At 49.1% G+C, this 24,065-nt stretch overlaps 3 non-coding genes and 4 pseudogenes across 3 annotated transcripts; all 7 read left to right on the top strand.

Annotated features, from left to right (window-relative positions):
• Positions 1 to 3,046: 3,046 nt before the first annotated feature.
• LOC124769388 lies at positions 3,047 to 3,257 on the top strand (annotated as a pseudogene).
• Positions 3,258 to 6,493: 3,236 nt separating this feature from the next.
• Positions 6,494 to 6,704, top strand: LOC124769492 (annotated as a pseudogene).
• Positions 6,705 to 9,932: 3,228 nt separating this feature from the next.
• On the top strand, positions 9,933 to 10,143 carry LOC124769466 (annotated as a pseudogene).
• A 3,229-nt stretch (positions 10,144 to 13,372) lies between these two features.
• Positions 13,373 to 13,583, top strand: LOC124769573 (annotated as a pseudogene).
• A 3,249-nt stretch (positions 13,584 to 16,832) lies between these two features.
• LOC124769636 lies at positions 16,833 to 17,023 on the top strand. The gene has a single exon (XR_007013036.1). It is a non-coding gene; the product is annotated as a U2 spliceosomal RNA (small nuclear RNA).
• A 3,253-nt stretch (positions 17,024 to 20,276) lies between these two features.
• On the top strand, positions 20,277 to 20,467 carry LOC124769625. The gene has a single exon (XR_007013033.1). It is a non-coding gene; the product is annotated as a U2 spliceosomal RNA (small nuclear RNA).
• Positions 20,468 to 23,715: 3,248 nt separating this feature from the next.
• LOC124769645 lies at positions 23,716 to 23,906 on the top strand. The gene has a single exon (XR_007013040.1). It is a non-coding gene; the product is annotated as a U2 spliceosomal RNA (small nuclear RNA).
• The last annotated feature ends 159 nt before the right edge of the window (positions 23,907 to 24,065 follow it).

Here is a 24,065-nt window from a genome sequence, read left to right as displayed (position 1 = left end):
CCGCATTACGCTAGGCTGGTAATTTATGGGGGCACAGGACAGTACCTTCGGATGCCTCGTTAGCGTCTCTTATGGTCCGGGCACAGATAATTTTAATTAAATTTTTTGGAGTCATAACCTTAGCACCTCGCGAACGTCGTCGTCGTCGTCGTCGTCGCCGCCGCACGCACGCTGAATACGTGTGTACACACGCACACACACATATGCAGTAGGCGGTGGACGATGTAAGCACTCGGCTAGGTGTAGCTCGCGCCAGTATAGCTCGCACCGGCCTGACGCTGCTGTGGGGCGGCCTCACGGCTTCTCCACTGCCCTGGCAGCTAGCGGCGTTCAAATGGGAGTCGCAGTTTACTCCTCGACATGGAGGGTAGTACTGGGATGTTGACGAGTGATCTCGTATTTGGTCGTTCCTTCCGGCACTTGCCTTTGTGATGTTTTCGACGGTCGCCTGTTGCCATATCGGCCCGCACCACCGTGTGTCACTCCCACATGTGGAGCGCACACGCTGCAAGCACTTAGGCCCTGACACTGCGGTTTTTCATCTCTGGCGGTACTCCGCAAGGATACCGCCCTTCGATTGTGCCATTCCAGCACTAATCGAAGTGCTAGGTTTTCCGGCCTGTTAGGAGACCGCTTCTGCAAAACGTGCGAGGAGATGTTTGCTGGTTGCGAGCTACCCGCCGATTTTCTAGCTGTATGTATGGTCCTTAATCCAAAGGTCACAGGTTACTGTCGGGCTAAGGACGTGTTCTTAACACTGATTATAAGTTGGTGGCACGAAGTGTGGCTTCACATCTTAAACAGGTAATGAATAAGGTACACTGGCGTTTCGAATCGAACCACCTTCACCGCTGCTTCTATATACCGTGATGCTGTCTTACTCACCCACCGCCGACGCTCGAACCCCGGCTTCAATTGATCTCTAGATTTCGCCGGTGCCTTCTCCCATCCTTACCTGCTGGCCGTTATGTCGCGGAAGGGTTTCGGGGAGCACTTCATAAGAGACATCCGGCACTTCTTGGATGGAGCAAATTCCAGAATCATTGTGAACGGCTGCAGATCACGACCAATTCCCATCAGACGATCAGTTCGACAAGGCTGTCCCTTGTCAGTGTATTTTATCGCTTTGGCGCTGGACCCCATGCTGCGTGACATCGGATGGATGGTCGATGGTGTCCCTTTCCCAGGCGTCACCTTCCGCAGTGCGGCATACGCGGATGGTGTAGGTGTGTTTGTAGCAAACGCCAATGACATCGATTCGGTTCGCCGAGTCCTCCACGTTTATGAACGAGCATCCGGTGCCATGTTAAAATCCAACAAAATGGTGCTAATGCCACTAGGGCCACGATCATTGACCATCGAACGCCCATGCAACCGGATTGTAGGGGAACAACGTATCTTGGGTCTTGAGGTGACTGACTGTCCGCAGCGCATGTTAACACTCACGTGCAGGCGGATTCTCACGCGCATCAGAGGATTTTGCATGAGTCACACTGATCGACGACTCGACCTCCATCAACGAATCCAACTGATTAGTACATACATCCTATCACGGGCATAGTATGTAGCACAACTCCATACGCTACCGAAACAAACCAGCAGAGCCATCTCACAAACAGTATATTGCCTATTGTGGCGGCATGCACTATTCAAAGTTGATGCGCAGAATCGTACACTGCCAAAGGTCGATAGTGGCCTTGGACTCATTGACTTTCCCCGCAAATGTGCGGCAATCCTGATTCAAAGTATCGCCACTTTGCGTGAGATTGACCCAGGTGGTACAACAGCGGTGCTTTTCGACCGTTATCGCCCACAATCGGCGCGTGCACCAGTATGTTTGACACATATTCCATTCCGGATGACGACAGTCAAGGACTATTACCTCAATCAAAGTTACGTCCTAACAGTGGCCACCGACAAGGCACGCACATCGAAGCGCCTTTACTAGGCGCTTCGAGGCCAGCCCACACCACATAAATTGGAGGACAGACGACCGTCGGTCATCTGACACCAAGCTTGGGCTAATATCAACCACCCAGCCCTTCCCACAGAAGTTTCAGCGCTATGGTATCGCGTTGTAAACAATTTAATACCCACTAATCACCGCCTGGTGGCCATCCGCCTATGGCCCTCGGCTGCTTGCGGCCGATGTGGTGACGTAGACACCAGAGAGCATCGTCTCTTATGCCCTCACGTCACAGAAGTGTGGGACCTTGCACGTGTGCTATTAGCGCTGATCGGTGGGACTACACTGGACTATGTGTCAATCGACTGGTTCCTTACCCCTGATATTCAGACCAACCAACGAACACGACGTAACGCAATGGTGTGGCTCTTGGGCCACACCATTTTCACGATCTATGACCTTTGCCTCACCGATGCTGTCTCTTTCATGGACTACCTTTGGAGCCAGCATCGCCTGGCGGAATCTGACCGGAAATATACCATTACTTTTGCAAGATTTCTTAAAGTTGCAATGGTTCATGGTTATCAAAAGGTGTTCTGGGCTGACTAAGGCACCTCGTATAAGAATTGCCTGAGTGTACCCCTGGATCTTTGTCACTCAGACTTTCAAACTACCCTTGACTTACCCATACCCCAGATTTGATATTGGCCTTCAGGGCATCACTAGAGTAGACTGTTCTATGATACTGTTAATATGGAAATTGGTAACACGGAAATTGTGTGAACCTTGTATGAAAAATTATTGGAAAATTGGAAAACACATAATCTATCTTAAAGGATTATTACTTCGTTAATTCTATGGGCGATGGGATTATCTCGCCAGTTTCGTCTGAGTGTGCTGCCGTCGCTGTTTTTTTTTTATTTTGCCTTCATTTCTGTCTTTATTTATTTCTTTCTATTTAGTTTTTAACATCATCACTTGCTTCACACCTGGAGAGGGAGGTGTGTTTCTGAGTAGTGTGTCGTCGCCCCCAAGGCATAGCAGAGTATGCCTCCGCTTTTATTTTCGGTTTATGGCAATAAGTCTTGCTACTAACAACACCCTGCTTTACGTGCTGCGTCGACACTAGAGGATGGCGGCATTTTTGGAGAGGAAAAGGTAGGTCTATAGGGGAGGTAGAAGGGAAAAAAGTGTAGTATTTGTCTTATCAGCTTAATATCTGATACGTCCTGCATCACACGACCAGAATATTACACTCATTTTTGGCTTATGACGGAGTGCTAGGGGCTTGCTCCACCTCTGTCGCGGGTTGGCCCGGCATTGAAGTACCGCCGGGATCGGCCCACCTAAAATTAATTAAAACACAGCCTGAAATGGGTTAACTTTCTGCAGTGATCAGATATTCCGCTGGTAGCAAAACTTGTCGTAATTGTTGATGTGCCCAGTAGTTAGTTGCTTACACACCACGATTTCTTTTCATTAATTTAAGATTATCTTAAGAATTTTTTTTTTTTTGCGGTTAGCTGGACGGCACTTGCAGCCGCATTACGCTAGGCTGGTAATTTATGGGGGCACAGGACAGTGCCTTCGGATGCCTCGTTAGCGTCTCTTATGGTCCGGGCACAGATAATTTTAATTAAATTTTTTGGAGTTATAACCTTTGCTCTTCGCGAACGTCGTCGTCGTCGTCGTCGTCGCCGCCGCACGCACGCTGAATACGTGTGTACACACGCACACACACATATGCAGTAGGCGGTGGACGATGTAAGCACTCGGCTAGGTGTAGCTCGCGCCAGTATAGCTCGCACCGGCCTGACGCTGCTGTGGGGCGGCCTCACGGCTTCTCCACTGCCCTGGCAGCTAGCGGCGTTCAAACGGGAGTCGCAGTTTACTCCTCGACATGGAGGGTAGTACTGGGATGTTGACGAGTGATCTCGTATTTGGTCGTTCCTTCCGGCACTTGCCTTTGTGATGTTTTCGACGGTCGCCTGTTGCCATATCGGCCCGCACCACCGTGTGTCACTCCCACATGTGGAGCGCACACGCTGCAAGCACTTAGGCCCTGACACTGCGGTTTTTCATCTCTGGCGGTACTCCGCAAGGATACCGCCCTTCGATTGTGCCATTCCAGCACTAATCGAAGTGCTAGGTTTTCCGGCCTGTTAGGAGACCGCTTCTGCAAAACGTGCGAGGAGATGTTTGCTGGTTGCGAGCTACCCGCCGATTTTCTAGCTGTATGTATGGTCCTTAATCCAAAGGTCACAGGTTACTGTCGGGCTAAGGACGTGTTCTTAACACTGATTATAAGTTGGTGGCACGAAGTGTGGCTTCACATCTTAAACAGGTAATGAATAAGGTACACTGGCGTTTCGAATCGAACCACCTTCACCGCTGCTTCTATATACCGTGATGCTGTCTTACTCACCCACCGCCGACGCTCGAACCCCGGCTTCAATTGATCTCTAGATTTCGCCGGTGCCTTCTCCCATCCTTACCTGCTGGCCGTTATGTCGCGGAAGGGTTTCGGGGAGCACTTCATAAGAGACATCCGGCACTTCTTGGATGGAGCAAATTCCAGAATCATTGTGAACGGCTGCAGATCACGACCAATTCCCATCAGACGATCAGTTCGACAAGGCTGTCCCTTGTCAGTGTATTTTATCGCTTTGGCGCTGGACCCCATGCTGCGTGACATCGGATGGATGGTCGATGGTGTCCCTTTCCCAGGCGTCACCTTCCGCAGTGCGGCATACGCGGATGGTGTAGGTGTGTTTGTAGCAAACGCCAATGACATCGATTCGGTTCGCCGAGTCCTCCACGTTTATGAACGAGCATCCGGTGCCATGTTAAAATCCAACAAAATGGTGCTAATGCCACTAGGGCCACGATCATTGACCATCGAACGCCCATGCAACCGGATTGTAGGGGAACAACGTATCTTGGGTCTTGAGGTGACTGACTGTCCGCAGCGCATGTTAACACTCACGTGCAGGCGGATTCTCACGCGCATCAGAGGATTTTGCATGAGTCACACTGATCGACGACTCGACCTCCATCAACGAATCCAACTGATTAGTACATACATCCTATCACGGGCATAGTATGTAGCACAACTCCATACGCTACCGAAACAAACCAGCAGAGCCATCTCACAAACAGTATATTGCCTATTGTGGCGGCATGCACTATTCAAAGTTGATGCGCAGAATCGTACACTGCCAAAGGTCGATAGTGGCCTTGGACTCATTGACTTTCCCCGCAAATGTGCGGCAATCCTGATTCAAAGTATCGCCACTTTGCGTGAGATTGACCCAGGTGGTACAACAGCGGTGCTTTTCGACCGTTATCGCCCACAATCGGCGCGTGCACCAGTATGTTTGACACATATTCCATTCCGGATGACGACAGTCAAGGACTATTACCTCAATCAAAGTTACGTCCTAACAGTGGCCACCGACAAGGCACGCACATCGAAGCGCCTTTACTAGGCGCTTCGAGGCCAGCCCACACCACATAAATTGGAGGACAGACGACCGTCGGTCATCTGACACCAAGCTTGGGCTAATATCAACCACCCAGCCCTTCCCACAGAAGTTTCAGCGCTATGGTATCGCGTTGTAAACAATTTAATACCCACTAATCACCGCCTGGTGGCCATCCGCCTATGGCCCTCGGCTGCTTGCGGCCGATGTGGTGACGTAGACACCAGAGAGCATCGTCTCTTATGCCCTCACGTCACAGAAGTGTGGGACCTTGCACGTGTGCTATTAGCGCTGATCGGTGGGACTACACTGGACTATGTGTCAATCGACTGGTTCCTTACCCCTGATATTCAGACCAACCAACGAACACGACGTAACGCAATGGTGTGGCTCTTGGGCCACACCATTTTCACGATCTATGACCTTTGCCTCACCGATGCTGTCTCTTTCATGGACTACCTTTGGAGCCAGCATCGCCTGGCGGAATCTGACCGGAAAGATACCATTACTTTTGCAAGATTTCTTAAAGTTGCAATGGTTCATGGTTATCAAAAGGTGTTCTGGGCTGACTAAGGCACCTCGTATAAGAATTGCCTGAGTGTACCCCTGGATCTTTGTCACTCAGACTTTCAAACTACCCTTGACTTACCCATACCCCAGATTTGATATTGGCCTTCAGGGCATCACTAGAGTAGACTGTTCTATGATACTGTTAATATGGAAATTGGTAACACGGAAATTGTGTGAACCTTGTATGAAAAATTATTGGAAAATTGGAAAACACATAATCTATCTTAAAGGATTATTACTTCGTTAATTCTATGGGCGATGGGATTATCTCGCCAGTTTCGTTTGAGTGTGCTGCCGTCGCTGTTTTTTTTTTTATTTTGCCTTCATTTCTGTCTTTATTTATTTCTTTCTATTTAGTTTTTAACATCATCACTTGCTTCACACCTGGAGAGGGAGGTGTGTTTCTGAGTAGTGTGTCGTCGCCCCCAAGGCATAGCAGAGTATGCCTCCGCTTTTATTTTCGGTTTATGGCAATAAGTCTTGCTACTAACAACACCCTGCTTTACGTGCTGCGTCGACACTAGAGGATGGCGGCATTTTTGGAGAGGAAAAGGTAGGTCTATAGGGGAGGTAGGAGGGAAAAAAGTGTAGTATTTGTCTTATCAGCTTAATATCTGATAGGTCCTGCATCACACGACCAGAATATTACACTCATTTTTGGCTTATGACGGAGTGCTAGGGGCTTGCTCCACCTCTGTCGCGGGTTGGCCCGGCATTGAAGTACCGCCGGGATCGGCCCACCTAAAATTAATTAAAACACAGCCTGAAATGGGTTAACTTTCTGCAGTGATCAGATATTCCGCTGGTAGCAAAACTTGTCGTAGTTGTTGATGTGCCCAGTAGTTAGTTGCTTACACACCACGATTTCTTTTCATTAATTTAAGATTATCTTAAGAATTTTTTTTTTTTGCGGTTAGCTGGACGGCACTTGCAGCCGCATTACGCTAGGCTGGTAATTTATGGGGGCACAGGACAGTGCCTTCGGATGCCTCGTTAGCGTCTCTTATGGTCCGGGCACAGATAATTTTAATTAAATTTTTTGGAGTTATAACCTTAGCTCCTCGCGAACGTCGTCGTCGTCGTCGCCGCCGCACGCACGCTGAATACGTGTGTACACACGCACACACACATATGCAGTAGGCGGTGGACGATGTAAGCACTCGGCTAGGTGTAGCTCGCGCCAGTATAGCTCGCACCGGCCTGACGCTGCTGTGGGGCGGCCTCACGGCTTCTCCACTGCCCTGGCAGCTAGCGGCGTTCAAATGGGAGTCGCAGTTTACTCCTCGACATGGAGGGTAGTACTGGGATGTTGACGAGTGATCTCGTATTTGGTCGTTCCTTCCGGCACTTGCCTTTGTGATGTTTTCGACGGTCGCCTGTTGCCATATCGGCCCGCACCACCGTGTGTCACTCCCACATGTGGAGCGCACACGCTGCAAGCATTTAGGCCCTGACACTGCGGTTTTTCATCTCTGGCGGTACTCCGCAAGGATACCGCCCTTCGATTGTGCCATTCCAGCACTAATCGAAGTGCTAGGTTTTCCGGCCTGTTAGGAGACCGCTTCTGCAAAACGTGCGAGGAGATGTTTGCTGGTTGCGAGCTACCCGCCGATTTTCTAGCTGTATGTATGGTCCTTAATCAGAAGGTCACAGGTCACTGTCGGGCTAAGGACGTGTTCTTAACACTGATTATAAGTTGGTGGCACGAAGTGTGGCTTCACATCTTAAACAGGTAATGAATAAGGTACACTGGCGTTTCGAATCGAACCACCTTCACCGCTGCTTCTATATACCGTGATGCTGTCTTACTCACCCACCGCCGACGCTCGAACCCCGGCTTCAATTGATCTCTAGATTTCGCCGGTGCCTTCTCCCATCCTTACCTGCTGGCCGTTATGTCGCGGAAGGGTTTCGGGGAGCACTTCATAAGAGACATCCGGCACTTCTTGGATGGAGCAAATTCCAGAATCATTGTGAACGGCTGCAGATCACGACCAATTCCCATCAGACGATCAGTTCGACAAGGCTGTCCCTTGTCAGTGTATTTTATCGCTTTGGCGCTGGACCCCATGCTGCGTGACATCGGATGGATGGTCGATGGTGTTCCTTTCCCAGGCGTCACCTTCCGCAGTGCGGCATACGCGGATGGTGTAGGTGTGTTTGTAGCAAACGCCAATGACATCGATTCGGTTCGCCGAGTCCTCCACGTTTATGAACGAGCATCCGGTGCCATGTTAAAATCCAACAAAATGGTGCTAATGCCACTAGGGCCACGATCATTGACCATCGAACGCCCATGCAACCGGATTGTAGGGGAACAACGTATCTTGGGTCTTGAGGTGACTGACTGTCCGCAGCGCATGTTAACACTCACGTGCAGGCGGATTCTCACGCGCATCAGAGGATTTTGCATGAGTCACACTGATCGACGACTTGACCTCCATCAACGAATCCAACTGATTAGTACATACATCCTATCACGGGCATAGTATGTAGCACAACTCCATACGCTACCGAAACAAACCAGCAGAGCCATCTCACAAACAGTATATTGCCTATTGTGGCGGCATGCACTATTCAAAGTTGATGCGCAGAATTGTACACTGCCAAAGGTCGATAGTGGCCTTGGACTCATTGACTTTCCCCGCAAATGTGCGGCAATCCTGATTCAAAGTATCGCCACTTTGCGTGAGATTGACCCAGGTGGTACAACAGCGGTGCTTTTCGACCGTTATCGCCCACAATCGGCGCGTGCACCAGTATGTTTGACACATATTCCATTCCGGATGACGACAGTCAAGGACTATTACCTCAATCAAAGTTACGTCCTAACAGTGGCCACCGACAAGGCACGCATATCGAAGCGCCTTTACTAGGCGCTTCGAGGCCAGCCCACACCACATAAATTGGAGGACAGACGACCGTCGGTCATCTGACACCAAGCTTGGGCTAATATCAACCACCCAGCCCTTCCCACAGAAGTTTCAGCGCTATGGTATCGCGTTGTAAACAATTTAATACCCACTAATCACCGCCTGGTGGCCATCCGCCTATGGCCCTCGGCTGCTTGCGGCCGATGTGGTGACGTAGACACCAGAGAGCATCGTCTCTTATGCCCTCACGTCACAGAAGTGTGGGACCTTGCACGTGTGCTATTAGCGCTGATCGGTGGGACTACACTGGACTATGTGTCAATCGACTGGTTCCTTACCCCTGATATTCAGACCAACCAACGAACACGACGTAACGCAATGGTGTGGCTCTTGGGCCACACCATTTTCACGATCTATGACCTTTGCCTCACCGATGCTGTCTCTTTCATGGACTACCTTTGGAGCCAGCATCGCCTGGCGGAATCTGACCGGAAATATACCATTACTTTTGCAAGATTTCTTAAAGTTGCAATGGTTCATGGTTATCAAAAGGTGTTCTGGGCTGACTAAGGCACCTCGTATAAGAATTGCCTGAGTGTACCCCTGCATCTTTGTCACTCAGACTTTCAAACTACCCTTGACTTACCCATACCCCAGATTTGATATTGGCCTTCAGGGCATCACTAGAGTAGACTGTTCTATGATACTGTTAATATGGAAATTGGTAACACGGAAATTGTGTGAACCTTGTATGAAACATTATTGGAAAATTGGAAAACACATAATCTATCTTAAAGGATTATTACTTCGTTAATTCTATGGGCGATGGGATTATCTCGCCAGTTTCGTTTGAGTGTGATGCCGTCGCTGTTTTTTTTTTATTTTGCCTTCATTTCTGTCTTTATTTATTTCTTTCTATTTAGTTTTTAACATCATCACTTGCTTCACACCTGGAGAGGGAGGTGTGTTTCTGAGTAGTGTGTCGTCACCCCCAAGGCATAGCAGAGTATGCCTCCGCTTTTATTTTCGGTTTATGGCAATAAGTCTTGCTACTAACAACACCCTGCTTTACGTGCTGCGTCGACACTAGAGGATGGCGGCATTTTTGGAGAGGAAAAGGTAGGTCTATAGGGGAGGTAGGAGGGAAAAAAGTGTAGTATTTGTCTTATCAGCTTAATATCTGATACGTCCTGCATCACACGACCAGAATATTACACTCATTTTTGGCTTATGACGGAGTGCTAGGGGCTTGCTCCACCTCTGTCGCGGGTTGGCCCGGCATTGAAGTACCGCCGGGATCGGCCCACCTAAAATTAATTAAAACACAGCCTGAAATGGGTTAACTTTCTGCAGTGATCAGATATTCCGCTGGTAGCAAAACTTGTCGTAGTTGTTGATGTGCCCAGTAGTTAGTTGCTTACACACCACGATTTCTTTTCATTAATTTAAGATTATCTTAAGAATTTTTTTTTTTTTGCGGTTAGCCGGACGGCACTTGCAGCCGCATTACGCTAGGCTGGTAATTTATGGGGGCACAGGACAGTGCCTTCGGATGCCTCGTTAGCGTCTCTTATGGTCCGGACACAGATAATTTTAATTAAATTTTTTGGAGTTATAACCTTAGCTCCTCGCGAACGTCGTCGTCGTCGTCGCCGCCGCACGCACGCTGAATACGTGTGTACACACGCACACACACATATGCAGTAGGCGGTGGACGATGTAAGCACTCGGCTAGGTGTAGCTCGCGCCAGTATAGCTCGCACCGGCCTGACGCTGCTGTGGGGCGGCCTCACGGCTTCTCCACTGCCCTGGCAGCTAGCGGCGTTCAAATTGGAGTCGCAGTTTACTCCTCGACATGGAGGGTAGTACTGGGATGTTGACGAGTGATCTCGTATTTGGTCGTTCCTTCCGGCACTTGCCTTTGTGATGTTTTCGACGGTCGCCTGTTGCCATATCGGCCCGCACCACCGTGTGTCACTCCCACATGTGGAGCGCACACGCTGCAAGCATTTAGGCCCTGACACTGCGGTTTTTCATCTCTGGCGGTACTCCGCAAGGATACCGCCCTTCGATTGTGCCATTCCAGCAATAATCGAAGTGCTAGGTTTTCCGGCCTGTTAGGAGACCGCTTCTGCAAAACGTGCGAGGAGATGTTTGCTGGTTGCGAGCTACCCGCCGATTTTCTAGCTGTATGTATGGTCCTTAATCCAAAGGTCACAGGTCACTGTCGGGCTAAGGACGTGTTCTTAACACTGATTATAAGTTGGTGGCACGAAGTGTGGCTTCACATCTTAAACAGGTAATGAATAAGGTACACTGGCGTTTCGAATCGAACCACCTTCACCGCTGCTTCTATATACCGTGATGCTGTCTTACTCACCCACCGCCGACGCTCGAACCCCGGCTTCAATTGATCTCTAGATTTCGCCGGTGCCTTCTCCCATCCTTACCTGCTGGCCGTTATGTCGCGGAAGGGTTTCGGGGAGCACTTCATAAGAGACATCCGGCACTTCTTGGATGGAGCAAATTCCAGAATCATTGTGAACGGCTGCAGATCATGACCAATTCCCATCAGACGATCAGTTCGACAAGGCTGTCCCTTGTCAGTGTATTTTATCGCTTTGGCGCTGGACCCGATGCTGCGTGACATCGGATGGATGGTCGATGGTGTTCCTTTCCCAGGCGTCACCTTCCGCAGTGCAGCATACGCGGATGGTGTAGGTGTGTTTGTAGCAAACGCCAATGACATCGATTCGGTTCGCCGAGTCCTCCACGTTTATGAACGAGCATCCGGTGCCATGTTAAAATCCAACAAAATGGTGCTAATGCCACTAGGGCCACGATCATTGACCATCGAACGCCCATGCAACCGGATTGTAGGGGAACAACGTATCTTGGGTCTTGAGGTGACTGACTGTCCGCAGCGCATGTTAACACTCACGTGCAGGCGGATTCTCACGCGCATCAGAGGATTTTGCATGAGTCACACTGATCGACGACTCGACCTCCATCAACGAATCCAACTGATTAGTACATACATCCTATCACGGGCATAGTATGTAGCACAACTCCATGCGCTACCGAAACAAACCAGCAGAGCCATCTCACAAACAGTATATTGCCTATTGTGGCGGCATGCACTATTCAAAGTTGATGCGCAGAATTGTACACTGCCAAAGGTCGATAGTGGCCTTGGACTCATTGACTTTCCCCGCAAATGTGCGGCAATCCTGATTCAAAGTATCGCCACTTTGCGTGAGATTGACCCAGGTGGTACAACAGCGGTGCTTTTCGACCGTTATCGCCCACAATCGGCGCGTGCACCAGTATGTTTGACACATATTCCATTCCGGATGACGACAGTCAAGGACTATTACCTCAATCAAAGTTACGTCCTAACAGTGGCCACCGACAAGGCACGCACATCGAAGCGCCTTTACTAGGCGCTTCGAGGCCAGCCCACACCACATAAATTGGAGGACAGACGACCGTCGGTCATCTGACACCAAGCTTGGGCTAATATCAACCACCCAGCCCTTCCCACAGAAGTTTCAGCGCTATGGTATCGCGTTGTAAACAATTTAATACCCACTAATCACCGCCTGGTGGCCATCCGCCTATGGCCCTCGGCTGCTTGCGGCCGATGTGGTGACGTAGACACCAGAGAGCATCGTCTCTTATGCCCTCACGTCACAGAAGTGTGGGACCTTGCACGTGTGCTATTAGCGCTGATCGGCGGGACTACACTGGACTATGTGTCAATCGACTGGTTCCTTACCCCTGATATTCAGACCAACCAACGAACACGACGTAACGCAATGGTGTGGCTCTTGGGCCACACCATTTTCACGATCTATGACCTTTGCCTCACCGATGCTGTCTCTTTCATGGACTACCTTTGGAGCCAGCATCGCCTGGCGGAATCTGACCGGAAATATACCATTACTTTTGCAAGCTTTCTTAAAGTTGCAATGGTTCATGGTTATCAAAAGGTGTTCTGGGCTGACTAAGGCACCTCGTATAAGAATTGCCTGAGTGTACCCCTGGATCTTTGTCACTCAGACTTTCAAACTACCCTTGACTTACCCATACCCCAGATTTGATATTGGCCTTCAGGGCATCACTAGAGTAGACTGTTCTATGATACTGATAATATGGAAATTGGTAACACGGAAATTGTGTGAACCTTGTATGAAAAATTATTGGAAAATTGGAAAACACATAATCTATCTTAAAGGATTATTACTTCGTTAATTCTATGGGTGATGGGATTATCTCGCCAGTTTCGTTTGAGTGTGCTGCCGTCGCTGTTTTTTTTTTATTTTGCCTTCATTTCTGTCTTTATTTATTTCTTTCTATTTAGTTTTTAACATCATCACTTGCTTCACACCTGGAGAGGGAGGTGTGTTTCTGAGTAGTGTGTCGTCACCCCCAAGGCATAGCAGAGTATGCCTCCGCTTTTATTTTCGGTTTATGGCAATAAGTCTTGCTACTAACAACACCCTGCTTTACGTGCTGCGTCGACACTAGAGGATGGCGGCATTTTTGGAGAGGAAAAGGTAGGTCTATAGGGGAGGTAGGAGGGAAAAAAGTGTAGTATTTGTCTTATCAGCTTAATATCTGATACGTCCTGCATCACACGACCAGAATATTACACTCATTTTTGGCTTATGACGGAGTGCTAGGGGCTTGCTCCACCTCTGTCGCGGGTGGGCCCGGCATTGAAGTACCGCCGGGATCGGCCCACCTAAAATTAATTAAAACACAGCCTGAAATGGGTTAACTTTCTGCAGTGATCAGATATTCCGCTGGTAGCAAAACTTGTAGTAGTTGTTGATGTGCCCAGTAGTTAGTTGCTTACACACCACGATTTCTTTTCATTAATTTAAGATTATCTTAAGAATTTTTTTTTTTATGCGGTTAGCCGGACGGCACTTGCAGCCGCATTACGCTAGGCTGGTAATTTATGGGGGCACAGGACAGTGCCTTCGGATGCCTCGTTAGCGTCTCTTATGGTCCGGACACAGATAATTTTAATTAAATTATTTGGAGTTATAACCTTAGCTCCTCGCGAACGTCGTCGTCGTCGTCGCCGCCGCACGCACGCTGAATACGTGTGTACACACGCACACACACATATGCAGTAGGCGGTGGACGATGTAAGCACTCGGCTAGGTGTAGCTCGCGCCAGTATAGCTCGCACCGGCCTGACGCTGCTGTGGGGCGGCCTCACGGCTTCTCCACTGCCCTGGCAGCTAGCGGCGTTCAAATGGGAGTCGCAGTTTACTCCTCGACATGGAGGGTAGTACTGCGATGTTGACGAGTGATCTCGTATTTGGTCGTTCCTTCCGGCACTTGCCTTTGTGATGTTTTCGACGGTCGCCTGTTGCCATATCGGCCCGCACCACCGTGTGTCACTCCCACATGTGGAGCGCACACGCTGCAAGCATTTAGGCCCTGACACTGCGGTTTTTCATCTCTGGCGGTACTCCGCAAGGATACCGCCCTTCGATTGTGCCATTCCAGCACTAATCGAAGTGCTAGGTTTTCCGGCCTGTTAGGAGACCGCTTCTGCAAAACGTGCGAGGAGATGTTTGCTGGTTGCGAGCTACCCGCCGATTTTCTAGCTGTATGTATGGTCCTTAATCCAAAGGTCACAGGTCACTGTCGGGCTAAGGACGTGTTCTTAACACTGATTATAAGTTGGTGGCACGAAGTGTGGCTTCACATCTTAAACAGGTAATGAATAGGGTACACTGGCGTTTCGAATCGAACCACCTTCACCGCTGCTTCTATATACCGTGATGCTGTCTTACTCACCCACCGCCGACGCTCGAACCCCGGCTTCAATTGATCTCTAGATTTCGCCGGTGCCTTCTCCCATCCTTACCTGCTGGCCGTTATGTCGCGGAAGGGTTTCGGGGAGCACTTCATAAGAGACATCCGGCACTTCTTGGATGGAGCAAATTCCAGAATCATTCTGAACGGCTGCAGATCATGACCAATTCCCATCAGACGATCAGTTCGACAAGGCTGTCCCTTGTCAGTGTATTTTATCGCTTTGGCGCTGGACCCCATGCTGCGTGACATCGGATGGATGGTCGATGGTGTTCCTTTCCCAGGCGTCACCTTCCGCAGTGCAGCATACGCGGATGGTGTAGGTGTGTTTGTAGCAAACGCCAATGACATCGATTCGGTTCGCCGAGTCCTCCACGTTTATGAACGAGCATCCGGTGCCATGTTAAAATCCAACAAAATGGTGCTAATGCCACTAGGGCCACGATCATTGACCATCGAACGCCCATGCAACCGGATTGTAGGGGAACAACGTATCTTGGGTCTTGAGGTGACTGACTGTCCGCAGCGCATGTTAACACTCACGTGCAGGCGGATTCTCACGCGCATCAGAGGATTTTGCATGAGTCACACTGATCGACGACTCGACCTCCATCAACGAATCCAACTGATTAGTACATACATCCTATCACGGGCATAGTATGTAGCACAACTCCATGCGCTACCGAAACAAACCAGCAGAGCCATCTCACAAACAGTATATTGCCTATTGTGGCGGCATGCACTATTCAAAGTTGATGCGCAGAATTGTACACTGCCAAAGGTCGATAGTGGCCTTGGACTCATTGACTTTCCCCGCAAATGTGCGGCAATCCTGATTCAAAGTATCGCCACTTTGCGTGAGATTGACCCAGGTGGTACAACAGCGGTGCTTTTCGACCGTTATCGCCCACAATCGGCGCGTGCACCAGTATGTTTGACACATATTCCATTCCGGATGACGACAGTCAAGGACTATTACCTCAATCAAAGTTACGTCCTAACAGTGGCCACCGACAAGGCACGCACATCGAAGCGCCTTTACTAGGCGCTTCGAGGCCAGCCCACACCACATAAATTGGAGGACAGACGACCGTCGGTCATCTGACACCAAGCTTGGGCTAATATCAACCACCCAGCCCTTCCCACAGAAGTTTCAGCGCTATGGTATCGCGTTGTAAACAATTTAATACCCACTAATCACCGCCTGGTGGCCATCCGCCTATGGCCCTCGGCTGCTTGCGGCCGATGTGGTGACGTAGACACCAGAGAGCATCGTCTCTTATGCCCTCACGTCACAGAAGTGTGGGACCTTGCACGTGTGCTATTAGCGCTGATCGGTGGGACTACACTGGACTATGTGTCAATCGACTGGTTCCTTACCCCTGATATTCAGACCAACCAACGAACACGACGTAACGCAATGGTGTGGCTCTTGGGCCACACCATTTTCACGATCTATGACCTTTGCCTCACCGATGCTGTCTCTTTCATGGACTACCTTTGGAGCCAGCATCGCCTGGCGGAATCTGACCGGAAATATACCATTACTTTTGCAAGCTTTCTTAAAGTTGCAATGGTTCATGGTTATCAAAAGGTGTTCTGGGCTGACTAAGGCACCTCGTATAAGAATTGCCTGAGTGTACCCCTGGATCTTTGTCACTCAGACTTTCAAACTACCCTTGACTTACCCATACCCCAGATTTGATATTGGCCTTCAGGGCATCACTAGAGTAGACTGTTCTATGATACTGATAATATGGAAATTGGTAACACGGAAATTGTGTGAACCTTGTATGAAAAATTATTGGAAAATTGGAAAACACATAATCTATCTTAAAGGATTATTACTTCGTTAATTCTATGGGTGATGGGATTATCTCGCCAGTTTCGTTTGAGTGTGCTGCCGTCGCTGTTTTTTTTTTATTTTCCCTTCATTTCTGTCTTTATTTATTTCTTTCTATTTAGTTTTTAACATCATCACTTGCTTCACACCTGGAGAGGGAGGTGTGTTTCTGAGTAGTGTGTCGTCGCCCCCAAGGCATAGCAGAGTATGCCTCCGCTTTTATTTTCGGTTTATGGCAATAAGTCTTGCTACTAACAACACCCTGCTTTACGTGCTGCGTCGACACTAGAGGATGGCGGCATTTTTGGAGAGGAAAAGGTAGGTCTATAGGGGAGGTAGGAGGGAAAAACGTGTAGTATTTGTCTTATCAGCTTAATATCTGATACGTCCTGCATCACACAACCAGAATATTACACTCATTTTTGGCTTATGACGGCGTGCTAGGGGCTTGCTCCACCTCTGTCGCGGGTTGGCCCGGCATTGAAGTACCGCCGGGATCGGCCCACCTAAAATTAATTAAAACACAGCCTGAAATGGGTTAACTTTCTGCAGTGATCAGATATTCCGCTGGTAGCAAAACTTGTCGTAGTTGTTGATGTGCCCAGTAGTTAGTTGCTTACACACCACGATTTCTTTTCATTAATTTAAGATTATCTTAAGAATTTTTTTTTTTTTGCGGTTAGCTGGACGGCACTTGCAGCCGCATTACGCTAGGCTGGTAATTTATGGGGGCACAGGACAGTGCCTTCGGATGCCTCGTTAGCGTCTCTTATGGTCCGGGCACAGATAATTTTAATTAAATTTTTTGGAGTTATAACCTTAGCTCTTCGCGAACGTCGTCGTCGTCGTCGTCGTCGCCGCACGCACGCTGAATACGTGTGTACACACGCACACACACATATGCAGTAGGCGGTGGACGATGTAAGCACTCGGCTAGGTGTAGCTCGCGCCAGTATAGCTCGCACCGGCCTGACGCTGCTGTGGGGCGGCCTCACGGCTTCTCCACTGCCCTGGCAGCTAGCGGCGTTCAAATGGGAGTCGCAGTTTACTCCTCGACATGGAGGGTAGTACTGCGATGTTGACGAGTGATCTCGTATTTTGTCGTTCCTTCCGGCACTTGCCTTTGTGATGTTTTCGACGGTCGCCTGTTGCCATATCGGCCCGCACCACCGTGTGTCACTCCCACATGTGGAGCGCACACGCTGCAAGCATTTAGGCCCTGACACTGCGGTTTTTCATCTCTGGCGGTACTCCGCAAGGATACCGCCCTTCGATTGTGCCATTCCAGCACTAATCGAAGTGCTAGGTTTTCCGGCCTGTTAGGAGACCGCTTCTGCAAAACGTGCGAGGAGATGTTTGCTGGTTGCGAGCTACCCGCCGATTTTCTAGCTGTATGTATGGTCCTTAATCCAAAGGTCACAGGTCACTGTCGGGCTAAGGACGTGTTCTTAACACTGATTATAAGTTGGTGGCACGAAGTGTGGCTTCACATCTTAAACAGGTAATGAATAAGGTACACTGGCGTTTCGAATCGAACCACCTTCACCGCTGCTTCTATATACCGTGATGCTGTCTTACTCACCCACCGCCGACGCTCGAACCCCGGCTTCAATTGATCTCTAGATTTCGCCGGTGCCTTCTCCCATCCTTACCTGCTGGCCGTTATGTCGCGGAAGGGTTTCGGGGAGCACTTCATAAGAGACATCCGGCACTTCTTGGATGGAGCAAATTCCAGAATCATTGTGAACGGCTGCAGATCACGACCAATTCCCATCAGACGATCAGTTCGACAAGGCTGTCCCTTGTCAGTGTATTTTATCGCTTTGGCGCTGGACCCCATGCTGCGTGACATCGGATGGATGGTCGATGGTGTTCCTTTCCCAGGCGTTACCTTCCGCAGTGCGGCATACGCGGATGGTGTAGGTGTGTTTGTAGCAAACGCCAATGACATCGATTCGGTTCGCCGAGTCCTCCACGTTTATGAACGAGCATCCGGTGCCATGTTAAAATCCAACAAAATGGTGCTAATGCCACTAGGGCCACGATCATTGACCATCGAACGCCCATGCAACCGGATTGTAGGGGAACAACGTATCTTGGGTCTTGAGGTGACTGACTGTCCGCAGCGCATGTTAACACTCACGTGCAGGCGGATTCTCACGCGCATCTGAGGATTTTGCATGAGTCACACTGATCGACGACTCGACCTCCATCAACGAATCCAACTGATTAGTACATACATCCTATCACGGGCATAGTATGTAGCACAACTCCATACGCTACCGAAACAAACCAGCAGAGCCATCTCACAAACAGTATATTGCCTATTGTGGCGGCATGCACTATTCAAAGTTGATGCGCAGAATTGTACACTGCCAAAGGTCGATAGTGGCCTTGGACTCATTGACTTTCCCCGCAAATGTGCGGCAATCCTGATTCAAAGTATCGCCACTTTGCGTGAGATTGACCCAGGTGGTACAACAGCGGTGCTTTTCGACCGTTATCGCCCACAATCGGCGCGTGCACCAGTATGTTTGACACATATTCCATTCCGGATGACGACAGTCAAGGACTATTACCTCAATCAAAGTTACGTCCTAACAGTGGCCACCGACAAGGCACGCACATCAAAGCGCCTTTACTAGGCGCTTCGAGGCCAGCCCACACCACATAAATTGGAGGACAGACGACCGTCGGTCATCTGACACCAAGCTTGGGCTAATATCAACCACCCAGCCCTTCCCACAGAAGTTTCAGCGCTATGGTATCGCGTTGTAAACAATTTAATACCCACTAATCACCGCCTGGTGGCCATCCGCCTATGGCCCTCGGCTGCTTGCGGCCGATGTGGTGACGTAGACACCAGAGAGCATCGTCTCTTATGCCCTCACGTCACAGAAGTGTGGGACCTTGCACGTGTGCTATTAGCGCTGATCGGTGGGACTACACTGGACTATGTGTCAATCGACTGGTTCCTTACCCCTGATATTCAGACCAACCAACGAACACGACGTAACGCAATGGTGTGGCTCTTGGGCCACACCATTTTCACGATCTATGACCTTTGCCTCACCGATGCTGTCTCTTTCATGGACTACCTTTGGAGCCAGCATCGCCTGGCGGAATCTGACCGGAAATATACCATTACTTTTGCAAGATTTCTTAAAGTTGCAATGGTTCATGGTTATCAAAAGGTGTTCTGGGCTGACTAAGGCACCTCGTATAAGAATTGCCTGAGTGTACCCTTGGATCTTTGTCACTCAGACTTTCAAACTACCCTTGACTTACCCATACCCCAGATTTGATATTGGCCTTCAGGGCATCACTAGAGTAGACTGTTCTATGATACTGATAATATGGAAATTGGTAACACGGAAATTGTGTGAACCTTGTATGAAAAATTATTGGAAAATTGGAAAACACATAATCTATCTTAAAGGATTATTACTTCGTTAATTCTATGGGTGATGGGATTATCTCGCCAGTTTCGTTTGAGTGTGCTGCCGTCGCTGTTTTTTTTTTTATTTTCCCTTCATTTCTGTCTTTATTTATTTCTTTCTATTTAGTTTTTAACATCATCACTTGCTTCACACCTGGAGAGGGAGGTGTGTTTCTGAGTAGTGTGTCGTCGCCCCCAAGGCATAGCAGAGTATGCATCCGCTTTTATTTTCGGTTTATGGCAATAAGTCTTGCTACTAACAACACCCTGCTTTACGTGCTGCGTCGACACTAGAGGATGGCGGCATTTTTGGAGAGGAAAAGGTAGGTCTATAGGGGAGGTAGGAGGGAAAAACGTGTAGTATTTGTCTTATCAGCTTAATATCTGATACGTCCTGCATCACACAACCAGAATATTACACTCATTTTTGGCTTATGACGGAGTGCTAGGGGCTTGCTCCACCTCTGTCGCGGGTTGGCCCGGCATTGAAGTACCGCCGGGATCGGCCCACCTAAAATTAATTAAAACACAGCCTGAAATGGGTTAACTTTCTGCAGTGATCAGATATTCCGCTGGTAGCAAAACTTGTCGTAGTTGTTGATGTGCCCAGTAGTTAGTTGCTTACACACCACGATTTCTTTTCATTAATTTAAGATTATCTTAAGAATTTTTTCTTTTTTTGCGGTTAGCCGGACGGCACTTGCAGCCGCATTACGCTAGGCTGGTAATTTATGGGGGCACAGGACAGTGCCTTCGGATGCCTCGTTAGCGTCTCTTATGGTCCGGGCACAGGTAATTTTAATTAAATTTTTTTGAGTTATAACCTTAGCTCCTCGCGAACGTCGTCGTCGTCGCCGCCGCACGCACGCTGAATACGTGTGTACACACGCACACACACATATGCAGTAGGCGGTGGACGATGTAAGCACTCGGCTAGGTGTAGCTCGCGCCAGTATAGCTCGCACCGGCCTGACGCTGCTGTGGGGCGGCCTCACGGCTTCTCCACTGCCCTGGCAGCTAGCGGCGTTCAAATGGGAGTCGCAGTTTACTCCTCGACATGGAGGGTAGTACTGCGATGTTGACGAGTGATCTCGTATTTGGTCGTTCCTTCCGGCACTTGCCTTTGTGATGTTTTCGACGGTCGCCTGTTGCCATATCGGCCCGCACCACCGTGTGTCACTCCCACATGTGGAGCGCACACGCTGCAAGCATTTAGGCCCTGACACTGCGGTTTTTCATCTCTGGCGGTACTCCGCAAGGATACCGCCCTTCGTTTGTGCCATTCCAGCACTAATCGAAGTGCTAGGTTTTCCGGCCTGTTAGGAGACCGCTTCTGCAAAACGTGCGAGGAGATGTTTGCTGGTTGCGAGCTACCCGCCGATTTTCTAGCTGTATGTATGGTCCTTAATCCAAAGGTCACAGGTCACTGTCGGGCTAAGGACGTGTTCTTAACACTGATTATAAGTTGGTGGCACGAAGTGTGGCTTCACATCTTAAACAGGTAATGAATAAGGTACACTGGCGTTTCGAATCGAACCACCTTCACCGCTGCTTCTTTATACCGTGATGCTGTCTTACTCACCCACCGCCGACGCTCGAACCCAGGCTTCAATTGATCTCTAGATTTCGCCGGTGCCTTCTCCCATCCTTACCTGCTGGCCGTTATGTCGCGGAAGGGTTTCGGGGAGCACTTCATAAGAGACATCCGGCACTTCTTGGATGGAGCAAATTCCAGAATCATTGTGAACGGCTGCAGATCACGACCAATTCCCATCAGACGATCAGTTCGACAAGGCTGTCCGTTGTCAGTGTATTTTATCGCTTTGGCGCTGGACCCCATGCTGCGTGACATCGGATGGATGGTCGATGGTGTTCCTTTCCCAGGCGTTACCTTCCGCAGTGCGGCATACGCGGATGGTGTAGGTGTGTTTGTAGCAAACGCCAATGACATCGATTCGGTTCGCCGAGTCCTCCACGTTTATGAACGAGCATCCGGTGCCATGTTAAAATCCAACAAAATGGTGCTAATGCCACTAGGGCCACGATCATTGACCATCGAACGCCCATGCAACCGGATTGTAGGGGAACAACGTATCTTGGGTCTTGAGGTGACTGACTGTCCGCAGCGCATGTTAACACTCACGTGCAGGCGGATTCTCACGCGCATCAGAGGATTTTGCATGAGTCACACTGATCGACGACTCGACCTCCATCAACGAATCCAACTGATTAGTACATACATCCTATCACGGGCATAGTATGTAGCACAACTCCATACGCTACCGAAACAAACCAGCAGAGCCATCTCACAAACAGTATATTGCCTATTGTGGCGGCATGCACTATTCAAAGTTGATGCGCAGAATTGTACACTGCCAAAGGTCGATAGTGGCCTTGGACTCATTGATTTCCCCGCAAATGTGCGGCAATCCTGATTCAAAGTATCGCCACTTTGCGTGAGATTGACCCAGGTGGTACAACAGCGGTGCTTTTCGACCGTTATCGCCCACAATCGGCGCGTGCACCAGTATGTTTGACACATATTCCATTCCGGATGACGACAGTCAAGGACTATTACCTCAATCAAAGTTACGTCCTAACAGTGGCCACCGACAAGGCACGCACATCGAAGCGCCTTTACTAGGCGCTTCGAGGCCAGCCCACACCACATAAATTGGAGGACAGACGACCGTCGGTCATCTGACACCAAGCTTGGGCTAATATCAACCACCCAGCCCTTCCCACAGAAGTTTCAGCGCTATGGTATCGCGTTGTAAACAATTTAATACCCACTAATCACCGCCTGGTGGCCATCCGCCTATGGCCCTCGGCTGCTTGCGGCCGATGTGGTGACGTAGACACCAGAGAGCATCGTCTCTTATGCCCTCACGTCACAGAAGTGTGGGACCTTGCACGTGTGCTATTAGCGCTGATCGGTGGGACTACACTGGACTATGTGTCAATCGACTGGTTCCTTACCCCTGATATTCAGACCAACCAACGAACACGACGTAACGCAATGGTGTGGCTCTTGGGCCACACCATTTTCACGATCTATGACCTTTGCCTCACCGATGCTGTCTCTTTCATGGACTACCTTTGGAGCCAGCATCGCCTGGCGGAATCTGACCGGAAATATACCATTACTTTTGCAAGATTTCTTAAAGTTGCAATGGTTCATGGTTATCAAAAGGTGTTCTGGGCTGACTAAGGCACCTCGTATAAGAATTGCCTGAGTGTACCCCTGGATCTTTGTCACTCAGACTTTCAAACTACCCTTGACTTACCCATACCCCAGATTTGATATTGGCCTTCAGGGCATCACTAGAGTAGACTGTTCTATGATACTGATAATATGGAAATTGGTAACACGGAAATTGTGTGAACCTTGTATGAAAAATTATTGGAAAATTGGAAAACACATAATCTATCTTAAAGGATTATTACTTCGTTAATTCTATGGGTGATGGGATTATCTCGCCAGTTTCGTTTGAGTGTGCTGCCGTCGCTGTTTTTTTTTTTTATTTTCCCTTCATTTCTGTCTTTATTTATTTCTTTCTATTTAGTTTTTAACATCATCACTTGCTTCACACCTGGAGAGGGAGGTGTGTTTCTGAGTAGTGTGTCGTCGCCCCCAAGGCATAGCAGAGTATGCATCAGCTTTTATTTTCGGTTTATGGCAATAAGTCTTGCTACTAACAACACCCTGCTTTTCGTGCTGCGTCGACACTAGAGGATGGCGGCATTTTTGGAGAGGAAAAGGTAGGTCTATAGGGGAGGTAGGAGGGAAAAACGTGTAGTATTTGTCTTATCAGCTTAATATCTGATACGTCCTGCATCACACAACCAGAATATTACACTCATTTTTGGCTTATGACGGCGTGCTAGGGGCTTGCTCCACCTCTGTCGCGTGTTGGCCCGGCATTGAAGTACCGCCGGGATCGGCCCACCTAAAATTAATTAAAACACAGCCTGAAATGGGTTAACTTTCTGCAGTGATCAGATATTCCGCTGGTAGCAAAACTTGTCGTAGTTGTTGATGTGCCCAGTAGTTAGTTGCTTACACACCACCATTTCTTTTCATTAATTTAAGATTATCTTAAGAATTTTTTCT

The sequence above is a fragment of the Schistocerca piceifrons genome, unplaced genomic scaffold, assembly GCF_021461385.2.
Source record: "Schistocerca piceifrons isolate TAMUIC-IGC-003096 unplaced genomic scaffold, iqSchPice1.1 HiC_scaffold_701, whole genome shotgun sequence".
NCBI classification, from domain to species: Eukaryota; Metazoa; Arthropoda; class Insecta; order Orthoptera; family Acrididae; genus Schistocerca; species Schistocerca piceifrons.
This window is presented reverse-complemented; position numbering and strand designations above follow the sequence as displayed.